At 44.9% G+C, this 12,464-nt stretch overlaps 1 long non-coding RNA gene across 2 annotated transcripts in view; it reads left to right on the top strand.

Annotated features, from left to right (window-relative positions):
* LOC141986010 (uncharacterized) overlaps positions 1–12,464 on the top strand; it is a 34,931-nt gene that overhangs the window by 2,932 nt on the left and 19,535 nt on the right. The gene's annotated exons all lie outside the window — the stretch shown is intronic.

Genomic DNA, 12,464 nt, shown 5'->3' with positions numbered 1-12,464 from the left:
AATCCTGCGGAATCTACAGGGGGGAAAAAACCCTCAACTGACTTAAACTGTGGTTTTGTTTTGCCTGAATAAGAGATTAGTTTGGCCAGAGATTTCTATTTAAGCTAACTGGTACAAATACCTCTGGCAGTTACAACATACCTATGATGCGGCGTACAGAACCCACAACAGTAGCAGCTGTGAACGGCTTAGTAGATGAAGCATTTACCTTTCCAACTGTGAGTAAGTGGCTGGTTGGAGACAGCTGGGATAAAAAGCTACAGCTTAGGCAGGGAAGGGTGGTTGCCAGAGGGTCCGAGTTACCCCATGGAAACTCCCTGTAGTAAGAGGATTGTAGGAAGAGGGCCTGAAACATAAGCCCATGTCTCAGAGAGCTGGTGTGAGGCTTGAGGCCTGGGCTAAAGTAATGGTCAAAACTTGCTAATATTAACAAGTTAAGTTGTAGCAAGAGGCAGGCCCTGCTCACAGAACCTAGCAAGAACAGGGCTGATACTGCAGAAGCACACATTCCTAAGTAGTGCTAGGCATAAGAATATATATGCAAATACATTCCAGAAAGGTGGTATGAGAACACATCGATACCAAACACATCCCCCAAAGATAACAAGGACATACTGACCCATCCTGAAGATAAAGTCAGGACGACAGCATGATGGATAGACATGTTTTGATCAAACCAATGTACAAGGCAATGGGTGTCAACCTAATACATCGGGGCAGTATGTAGCTTGTTTGTATCTGTGTATAAAGATGTATCTCTGAGGGAGTGTCTTTGGCCAGCCGAGGGGGCAGTGGAAAGTCCAGCCACTGACAGCTGTGTCCATTGTCATGGGCATACCTGTTCTAATATAACTGTAGACATTGATCTGGGGAGACAGGACCATGCTTCATTAACAATAAACTTGGCTTGGTGCCTTCGCACCTTAACTGATTTTGTGGCCATTGGATGGTTCGCTCGAGGTCTGCCGTGCCAGCTGTCTACGTAGAGCTGGGATGGCATATGGAGGGAACATGCACGCAGCCGAACATCTGACGACACTCCCCAGCAACATACTGGGAAAAACCTGTAGGAGGAGTCAGGCTTCCAGGGAGAGGGAGCCAGAGAGTACAGCTCTATGAAGGATCCCTGCAAGTGGGCACCAGTAGGAACAGCCTAGAGAAGCAGCAAGGGATCTTAAGAAACAGTCCTTGGCTGCCAGGATCTCTGAGCTGGAATGGGGAGGCCAAAGTTCCCCTATCACCCTTCCCACCCCACAGGAGTAAAAGTGAGAGCTCCTGTGTGCAAAGGGATAAGGGCTATTAAGTCTTCAGCACCAACCTGGAGCTCAACATAAGCTCACTGGATACTTTTTCTGTTTGAACTTTCTTGGTTACCCTGCAAGGGGCAAGATTATGAGCTAGCCAGCCAGAGTTTCTGAGAAGGGGTAGATTGCCATGAGTCTGGAGAGTGATGACCAGTGGGGGAGAGAAGGGAGGTGACAAACACTGCTGTGCTGGCTTGGCCACAAGGGGATGCACTGATCAGTGAGTGACCCTGCGACAGTACCTTATTTCACCATAGTATCCCTTTTGGCCCTAAGGTTGCAATTATGAAAGTCAAGAAGGTATAATAGTAGCACCTAGCTCTTGTAATGCTTTTCATCTGTAGTTTTTCAAGTGCCTTACAAAAGAGATCAGTATCATTACTGACCATTATCCTAATGGATTGGCAATGGGATTGAGCCTCTCAATTGTGGAACAGAAACGTATTTCTGTCTAATGGCAGTTCCCTGGCTTTTTTGATTATAGCTGAGCTGCTTCGTAATAGTGACCATAATATTTAACATCTGCGGGAGGGGTGACACCACAGCAGCCCACCAAAGTCGCATTTCATTTTTGTTTAGTTCACCTTCCTGAAATTAAAGTTCGTTAAATAGAAATTAAAGGTACAGTGCCAAAAATGAAATCCCTGCAAGATGCATGGACATTTTTAAAGACACCATGATAGAGGCTCAATTTAAATGTATACCCCCAAATTAAAAAAACATAGAGAACCAAAAAAGTGCCACCATGGCTGACAACGAAGTAAGAGGCCGTTAGAGACAAAAAGGCATCCTTTAAAATGTGGCAGTTAAATCCTATTGAGGAAAATAGAAAGGAGCATAAATTCTGGCACATGAACTATAAAAAAAAAAAACGTAGGAAGGGCAAAAAAGAATTTGAAGAACAGGTAGCCAAAGACTCAAAGTAATCAAAAGCTTTTTTTCTAAGTACTTCAGAAGCAGGAAGCTTGCTAAACAACCAGTGGGGCCACTGGATGATCAAGAGGCTAAAGGAGAACTCAGGGAAGACAAGACCATTGCACAGAAACTAAATTAATTCTTTTCATTGGTCTTCACAGCTGAGGATGTCAGGGAGATCCCCAAGCCTGAGTCATTCTTTTTAAGGTGACAAATCTGAGGAACTGTCCCAGATTGAGGTGTCTTTAATTTATGCATTTGTTCCAAAACCACCTCTAAAAAGTAATGAAGTCATCAGGACTAGATGGTATTCACCCCAGAGTTCTGAAGGAACTCAAATGTGAAATTTCAGAATTTCTAATTGTGATATGTAACCATCATTTAAATCCACTTCTGCACCAATGACTGGAGGATAGCTAATGTGATGCCAATTTTTAAAAAAGTCTCCAGAGGTGATCCCAGCAATTATAGGCTGGTAAGATTAATTTCAGTACTGGGGAAATTGATTAAAACTATAGTAAAGAACAGACTTGTCAGACACATAGATTAATACGATTTATTGGGGGAAGAGTCAACATGGTTTTGTAAAGGGAAATCATGCCTCACTAATCTAATAGAATTCTTTGAGGGGCTCAACAAGCATGTGAAAAAGAGTGATCCAGTGGATATCATGTACTTAGATTTTCAGAAAGCCTTTGACAAGGTCCCTCACCAAAGGCTCTTAAGCAAAGTAAGCTGTTATGGGATAAGAGGGCAGATCCTCTCATGGATTGGTAAATGGTTAAAAGACAGTAAACAAAGGGTAGGAATAAATGCTCAGCTCTCAGAATGTACAGAGGTAAATATTGGTGTTCCCCAGGGGTCTGTACTGGAACCAGTCCTATTCAACGTATTCATAAATGATCTGAAAAAAGGGGTAAACAGTGAGGTGGCAAAATGTTGATACAAAACTTCTCAAGATATTTAAATCCAAAGCAGACTGTGAAGAGCTACAAGGCTCTCATGGTGACTGAACAACAAAATGGCAGATGAAATTCAAGGTTGATAAATGCAAAGTAATGCACATTGGAAAGCATAATCCCTACTATACATATAAAATGATGGGGTCTAAATGAGCTGTTACCACTCAAGAATGAGATCTTGAAGTCATTGTGGATAGTTCTCTGAAAACATTTGCTCAATGTGCAGCGCCAGTCAAAAAAGCAAACAATGTTAAGAATCATTAGGAAAAAGATAGATAATAAGACAGAAAATATCATATTGCCTCTATAAATCCATGGTACACCCACATCTTGAATACTGCGTGCAGATGTGGTCACCCCATCTCAAAAAGACATATTGGGGTTGGAAAAGATACAGAAAAGGGCAACAAAAATGATTAGGGGTATGGAACAGCTTTCATATGAGAAGAAACTAATAAGACTGGGACTTCTCTCTTTGGAAAAGAGATGATTGAGGGGGGATATGATAGAGGTCTATAAAACCATGCCTGGTGTGGAGAAGGTAAATAAGGAAGTGTTTATTCCTTCCCATAACACAAAAACTAGGGGGTCACCAAATGAAATTAATAGACAGCAAGTTAAAACAAACAAAAGGAGGTATTTATACAGTCAACCTGTGGAACTGTTTGCCAGAGTATATTGTAAAGGCCAAGACCATAACAGGGTTTTTTTTTAAAAAAAAAAAACAGGATAAGTTCATGGAGGATAGGTCCATCAATGGCTATTAGCCAGGAGAGGCTGGGATGCAAAACCATGCTCTGGAATGTCATTAGCCTCTGTTTGCAAGAAGGTGGGAATGGGCTACAAGGGATGGATAACTTGATTACCTGCTCTGTTCATTCCCTCTGGGGCACCTGGCATTGGCCATTGTCAGAAGACAGGATACTGGGCTAGATGGACCTTTGGTCTGACCCAGTGTGGCCACTCTTATGTTCTTATCAGGTTCTAGTCACTTCCCATCACAGTTAGCACTGACTGGCAGCCCCAGAGAAAAGGCCTCTAGAGCAGTAGTTCTCAAAGCCGGGCCGCCGCCTGTTCAGGGAAAGCCCCTGGCGGGCCAGACAGGTTTGTTTACCTGCGGCATCCACAGGTTTGGCCGATCGCGGCTCCCACTGGCCGCGGTTCACCGCTCCAGGCCAATGGGGGCTACGAGAAGCGGCACGGGCCAAGGGACGTGCTGGCCGCCCTTCCTGCAACCCCCATTGGCCTGCTCTAGAGGATGGAATAAGCCGTCACAGTAGGGCTGGATAGGCTGAGTAATCCAAGTCCTTGCCTTTATTAGGGAAACCGACACTGGTGTAGTGCTGTAGGCTACAAGGGAGGAGGCTGTAAATAACCATCTTTGTGTTACATTCTATCTTGGCTCAGTCGTTTCATCACTCTCATCTCACCATCGATCCCAAAATCACAAGTCTAACATCTGTGCAGAGTGGTCCAACACTATTTGCACATGGGTGTGTTCACATCATGCCTTCCCACTGCGTCACTGTTCTGCTTACTGCAGGTGTTTCAGAAGCCTGAGCAGTTGCTGAAGTCCATTTCTACCCCATGAATGGGCCATGTGTTCAGGAAGTATGCAGGGAAAGCATGAAATATGCTCAGATCCAAACCAAATGCAGGTCTGCAAAGGGCTCATCCTGGAGCCATCATTTTTTGTCTGTTGCTTGAAAGCAGATACTAAATTTAAGTTACTATTTTATTGTTTCCTGCGTACATTCATGGTGGTCAGATTATCAATAACCCGGGGGAATGAGTTCCTCTGGTCTTGCTTTCATTGTATGCCTCCTTTGGAAACATTACATCTCCTGCATACTGGGCTATTTTCTCATGTAATGAGTCTGAAATTTTGCCATATTCCATGTTGTTGAACAGGAGCTAAAATTTTATCAAATGTGACTTCATCTGGAAAGCTGCAAATTATGAAAGTGGACTGATGACACTCCATTTACAGCGTGCTGGAAATAAAGTCTGTGTCTCAGCTGACTGTTTGTTAAACAAAATAAAGCACATGGTGGTAATGTGGAATTCTCCCCTAAATATTCTCCCTCTCCCAACTCCTTAACTGTGAATGCCTGCATTGAGAGCCACTGCACTGAGTTGTTGACAAGTTGTGTCTCCTAGAAGGGACCTCTCTTTCAGCCTTTATTGCCGTAAGTTGTCCCGTTGCTGTTTCATATGCTTCAGGGTGGCAAATTGGGGGGTTATTGCTTAGAAAACACTAATGACTGGAGCTGTGTTCCTCTGTGTATATTTGTATAGACATCATTTTCCTGTTTGTTCAATGTAAATATATTTACTGAGTTGATCCCAGACTCTAGTGCCTTGTGATGGGATGTATAAACCCCACACTGGTTAACTAGGATTAACAGAAGCCGGATCTCATTCAGGTCACCGGGGGGCACCTGAGAGGGGGTGGTCATGTTCTGCCACCCACCTAATTTCCTTAGCGGGTTTTCCAGCGGTAACCCCAGACGCTCCATGGTAAGTGTCCCATCCATAGAGGATATGGGCCTGTTACAGCCATCAATTGAGAGTCAGGCTCTTTGAGGGGATTGTTACTGGCCCAGCTTTACACCTCACTCAGTGGCTCTCCAATGGAATTGAGCTCATGACACTCCTGCTAGGAAGCATGAATGTCTCTAGCATTCCCTCAAAAGCCAAGCACTCAAGTTGAGAGCTGTAACAGGCTCAAATCCTTTGTGGACTGGGCACAGAGGGGAGAGACACTGCTGAGTGGGTTACATGGGCACACACTGGACGCCCTGGCAACATCTTGATACATCCATTGCAAGATATTGTCCCTGTAATGTTTCCTGGCAGGCCTTTCCAGGATGTGCTTAACTTAGCCGGCAGCTTCACTTGCGCACAGATCTTGTACAGAGCCTCTCTTGGCTCAAAAGTAGCCCCAGTCAATGCTGCATAGGCATCAGGAGCGATAGGCTAAATAGATCAGAAAAAAAAGGCTTTCCTGGACCTTTGCTTGTTTCTAAGGCTAACTGAAAACTCAGTAATATCAGTTGGGTACAGATGACTTCCAACATGCCCAAACTTTGATTCTTATTTATTATGCAAAAAGAAAAGGAGTACTTGTGGCACCTTAGAGACTAACCAATTTATTTGAGCATAAGCTTTCATGAGCTACAGCATCCGATGAAGTGAGCTGTAGCTCACGAAAGCTTATGCTCAAATAAATTGGTTAGTCTCTAAGGTGCCACAAGTACTCCTTTTCTTTTTGCGAATACAGACTAACATGGCTGTTACTCTGAAACCTGTTATTTATTATGATAGCCCCTAAAAACCCCCATCAAAGACTAAGACCCCATTGCAGTAGGCATTGTACAAACACAAAATAATGGCCCCTGCCCCAAAGAGCTTACTATTTAAGTATAAGAGGAGACAACTGGATACAGACAGATGGAGTACAAGGAACCAAAACATTAGATAGCACGATTGGCAGTGATCTCAGTACACCAACAGTCTGGCCCTTATCCAGTATTTTTTTGTAAACCTCGTGGCAAAGGAGATTTTTTAATGAAAGATAATGAGTGAGTCTTGTAACTCAGTGGAGGGATCTTCTCTCAGGTGTGAGGAGCAGCAAGGGAGAAAGCACAAAGGTTCTTGGTTTGACAGTCTTAATCAGTGGTCTTTAAATGAGGTCTTTCAAATCCAAATCTGGGTCCCTATCTCAGTTTTGTGAATTGTCTGAGTCTTTCTAGTGTCCCTTACCAAAACCTATATCCAAACACGCACTAATTTTGGGATGTCTGCAATCTTGATCTGTGTTGCAGCTTCAGCTTATCTCATGTTATTTCCAGGTGGAACCAAGTCAATAAGTTTTGAGAAACACCATTCTTGTGTGCGTGCCAGCAGGTACTGGAAAGGCCACTGTTGGGTGATTATAGAGGGACTCTTCTGAATAACTCATGAACATGAAGAGTAAACCATGACAATATTCCAACTCTAGCTGTAATGATTTGTAAATCCAAATAATAGATCAGTTTCCATTTTCAAAGTAACTTCTGCTAGGAAAGAGGCCAGATCCTCACTTGTTTCAAATCTGTCCAGAACTACTCAAATTAAGGAAACCCACTCTGTTTTTAGAAGGAAGCTAAGACATTTGTTTACATTCCAAAGTTCACAGAATCAAAGGCCATGTCTTGGTGTGTGAGAATTCTGAACACTGGCCTGTATCCTTCAAGTTCTGTGCCCCTGCCTTGTCTCATTGACTTCACCTGCTCAGAAGTCCACTTGCATTTAACAGCTTGCAAGATGAGAACCCTAGTTTGTTCATTTGCATTAGCATCGGGAAGCTGTTTGTTATGCTCTTATGTCTTCATTAAAAATTAATTAGCAGCATGGTAAAATATTAGAGCACTATTTTTATCTAAATGCAGCATTGCTGGATGTTTTCCTTAACTTCTGGGAAAGTGTTTATAATAGACCATGATACTTTGAAAGGTAATTGAATTTACGGTTCATGTAATTTGACCATAAACTATCCTTTGTGGGAGGAATTTACTTACTGATAAATTGACCAACTAATTGCTTTTTGCTGAAGTTGTCATTTGTTCTGCATGCCAAGTTGCAATTTCTCTCTTTAAAAGTCATACTTGCCCTTAGCATGAGAATAATTTGCCATATTTACAAGAGCATGACTGCCTGTTATCCAGATGCATTAACATTTCCCTAGCAGCTTAAAAACAATAAGTTCAAGAGTAGCTTTTTAATTCTTTTTTCCTGAGCCTGCTTTGCTCTCCCAGGCTGACCTCCGTAATTAAAGCTAAATGATTGTCTACTTTGAATGCCAAGTGCACTTGAGATCCTGACACTTGCCACGTGTTTTGGTGAACAGGTGTTCACCTTTCCATTTACAGCTTTGTAGAAAGACCACCCTATCACAGCCTGTTTTACTTGTGGGCTTTAACGTTAGGAACCTCCAGCAGACCCAGATTCCATTGTGTGCTTTTGATCAACAATGTGGTAAGGTGGTCGTTCTAGAGAGCTATAAATGGAAAAGGAAGCTGGTCCTGCGGTTGCATCATTGGTATGGGATTCTAGACAGTTGAGTTCAAGTCCTGGCTTTGCCACAAACTTCCTACATGGCCCTGAACCAATCAGCTCCCCTCCATGCCTTAATTTCCCCATATATAAACTGGAAATAATAGTACCTACTGTGTCATGTCTACCTAGAATGAAATGTCTTTGGAACAGTATTCCTGAGGGCATTCTGCATATAACGTTTTAAAATTGTGTCAATGAATAAGTGCAGAGGCTCCAGCAGGGAGCACAGGCCATTGGCTGCATGAAGGTAGGAGACCTCCCTGCAACCTCCCCGGGAGACAGACTCAGTGGTGAGGCTGCACCCGACCCTGACACAGCACAAGGCCTGGGCCTGCCCCTCTGTGCCTTGCGTACCAGGTGTGGGGCAGGCAGGCTCAACCAGGCAGTGTGGAGGGGCTCACTGTGGGGGGATCCAGGTGTGGAGTGAGAGGATTGTGTGTGGCACAATCTGGGTGCAGGCAGCTCAGTGTGTGTGGGGGGTCCTAGGTGTGGGGTATCTGGATGCACAGAGGCTTATGGGGGGGGGGTTCCAGGTTCAGGGTCAATGAGACTCTACAGGGGTTTCCAGGTGAAAGTGGTTGGGGCTCAGTGGGGGTCTCAGAAGGGAGGGTCTGAGTACTGGGGGAGTGGGGCTTGGTAGGCCTGGGTGCAGCTAGTTGGGGATCAGTGGTGTGGGGGTTCAGGGTGGTGCGGGGGGTGAGGCTCATCAGGATGGGGGTTTGAGTGCAGGGAGCTCAGTGGGTGCAGGGGTGGGGGTCTGGAGGCAGGGGGTCTGCATGTAGGGGCTCCAGATGCAGGGGTTGGGGTTCAGTAGGGTAGGGTTTGGGTATGGAAGGCTAGGGGGGTTCTGGCTGTATGGGGTGAGGCTTGGCAGGGGTGTCTGGGTATGGGAGGTCTGGATGCACTGGGCTTGAGCAGATGGGGGAGCAGCTCCCCATACAGTGATCCCTCCCCCCGCAGCTGAGGAGCGATGGGGGCAGGAAACAGGGGAGGATGCTAAGCTTCCTGCAGCTGAGGGAGGTTTCTGGGGGTGGGTCTGACACAGCCCCAGCCACTCCTTGCAGGGGAAGAGGAAGTCCCGTCCTTTCCTGCCTCCAGCCCAGCCAGGAGTAGCAGCTGATCCCGGCTAAGGGTAGGAGTCACTGGCTGGGGTGTCCCCAGCCCTGCGGTGACTTACCTCTTGGCCGGCTGCTCAGGGTGCCTGAAACGATGTACAGCTAGGTAGTGGTATGTGACTGCTCTTTCTGTTTCCCTGTCAGTCATTTTTCTACAGGAAAGCAAAGAAATCTGCAGGGACATGAATTCTGCACATATGCAGTGGCACAGAATTCCCCCAGGAGTAGAGCAGGGATTGTCTTCAGTAGCCTACACAATGGGCCTCTGATCTTGGGTCTGGAATATAGGGGCTACTTTAACACCAATATATTGATTTGGAAAACTGATGTCTGTGGGAAGAGGGTTTTCAGGGGAATGAGTGGCAGGAATGGAGACCCTAAAAGTGAGGCACCTGAAGGAAGAGCTATTCCTGTCAACCTTCCAGAGGCTGGTACCCTACAGTGGTAGTACTGTTTCTGCTGGGAATCTTTTTTTCTGCTGCAAATGCCTTAGGAACAAAGCATGAAAGAGATCTGTCACCCCCCTCCACTTTACCTCTACTTGCCGTGATGCATCTGCCACACCTTCATGTTTTTGTTTTATCCTTATCCCTTTGCTTGGAGTGCCTGGGGAGTAGCAGTCTCCATTAGGCCACACTGGAGTTAATTGGAAGGACCCAGATGGAGAGGCAACTGCTCCCAGGAAACTGAAGTCATGTGATCCAGTTGCCACAACAGCCTGAGCGGGACTTGGAACTGCTGAGATGAGAGGAAGCCTGTTCTTAGCAAAAGATCTGTTCTGTTAATTTAAATGGAAGATGTGGGCTCAAAGTGTTGAAGGTGCTAACATGACCGTGTTACTGTCCAGCTTTGAACAAGGTTCAGGGTCTCGTATACAGAGACCATAGCCCGCTTAGTACAATGGCAAGTACATTACTAAAAGATTTTTAATAAAGATACAGATAAGGAAAGAGTCAAAGCACTTGAAAAGTAAGGCTTTTATTTTAATAACATTTCTTGTTTCCTTTCTCTCTAGCTGGGGAGCGTTTCAGGAAACCTATCTGACAGTCTGGTAAATGGTATTAAAGATGGCAATCTTTCTTTTATTGGGTAGTCGGGGAAGAGAATAATTTGACAGAAATGAGATGGAGCTGCTGCTGTTGCTGTTTGTTGAAGTCTGATCCTGTTTCCTAAATGACACCACAAGATGAACATAAAAGGCGAGAGGAAAGAACAGATAAACAATGCAGCGTCTGTTCTTGGTGTTGCCTCTTATTTGCAATCTCACTTCTGGAGAAACACAGGCCTGGCACACAGTCTTATTTGCCATTCCAAAACCTGACAACTTGAACCATTATCAGGCCAGTTAGGGCATTGTTTGTTTTTTTAACTTCCTTTCTGGTCAGAGTTATAGCAGTGTCACAAAATTAGTTAGGCTGATGACTAAGCAGACTCCTATTAGACAGAAGGCAAAAGAAGAGGTATAGGTTTAAAAAAAAAAAGGCGGTGGGGGGGGGAAACAAAACATTGTGTGGTGGGATGAGGTGCCAAAGTCTCATCCCCGGAGGTGGCTGGGATTTAACCAGAGCTAGTACAGATGGCAATATCATCTGAGGCCCCCTCTCTGGCCAGGTGTGGTCAAGACATCTCAAAGGCCCAACAGTAATGGTAGATAAAAGACACAGTGGGGTCCCAGGAGACAGCGAGTGGTAGAAGCCACAATGGTAAACCTTGCTCCATTGGTTGCTGGCAGACAGCTGCTGCTTTAGCTAATTTCCCTCTCTTCTTCCCCCTCCACCCCCACCCCCCCCACAGTTTCTTTAAGAACCCAGAAGGGAGTGATGGGTGGAATAGCGTCTCCCTCACTATTTTGTCCACCAGTTAGGCTGAATTTCTGACACCCACATTTTGGGTTCTTTGATTTTTGGGTTCTACACGTTTTTGTTTCCCTGACGTGACCTTAACACATTCCTTGAATTAAATCAGTAGGCCTCTTTGTTTGAACTAATCCAATCTGTCTCCCATTTTCACCTTCTCCGATGAACACTTATTGTGACACTTGGTGAGAAGTGAGTGGAAGCTCACAATTGAGTTTAGAATTAGGGTAAATTTGCAGGCCCAATTATTACAACCGGTGCCCCACACCAGCTCCTTACCAGTGAAATTTGTGGAGTGCAATCTCAACTAGTCTAAATAACCTTATTAAGGCTTTCATGGGCCCTTCATGCTGGGTTCTTCTCCATTATACCCTTCCTTTGTAGCTGCTGCAGTCATATTCGCTTCCCTTGGACCTGGCAACTTCTGGAACGACCATTATGCTATGGCAAAATCAACTGTACCTAGGAACAGAGAATCTTAACATCTTCCTCCTCTCCCTCCTGGTGTTAAGGTTCTTCATGTATGATAACTCACCCCACAGCCATTGTGAAATGAACAGAGGTGTTCAGACCTATGAACATCACAAAAATGATGAACATTCATCAATGAACATTCACCTATGATGTGTGACCAATATCTACACAGACGTGGGCCTGAGCCAGAATCCTGGAACTGGACCATTTCAATTTGGATAATTATTTGTATTACTGAAACACCCTCATCATGGACCAGGACCTCACTGTGCTAACTGCTATATAAACACAGGACAAAGATGGTCCCTGCATCCAAATAGCTCACAGTCAGAGCTTTCTTCCAGACAAGACCACAAGGAAGAGTAAAATGTCCTTAGACCTCAGGAAGCTCCTGTGCTAATAACAAAGATCTTAGGCACCACAAAGCAGCTCATGCCGCATGCTATGCAGCGGAGGAATATGCACAATAAACATTACAGTAGCATTTCAGCCTATTGTGGAGTGGGTCACCTGTATCCCCTCCGCACCCACCAAGGCCACTGATTTAACAGCCTTGGTTTTGGCAGCTGTTGTTCTTACAGGGCCCTGGAGGAGCTGTTAGTTGAGAGAGACCAACATCCATTTGATATACTTAAAACTTACAAAAGGTAACTAACTGCAAAGGACTCAACCAAGACACAAGATAGGATCAGCAGCAGATACCCTTTTGGAAAGCTGCCACCTCAAGCTTCCATCACA

This window comes from Natator depressus, chromosome 4, assembly GCF_965152275.1.
Source record: "Natator depressus isolate rNatDep1 chromosome 4, rNatDep2.hap1, whole genome shotgun sequence".
Lineage (NCBI taxonomy): Eukaryota > Metazoa > Chordata > Testudines > Cheloniidae > Natator > Natator depressus.
Note: the sequence above shows the minus strand (reverse complement) of the source record. Positions and strands in the feature narration are given on the sequence as shown.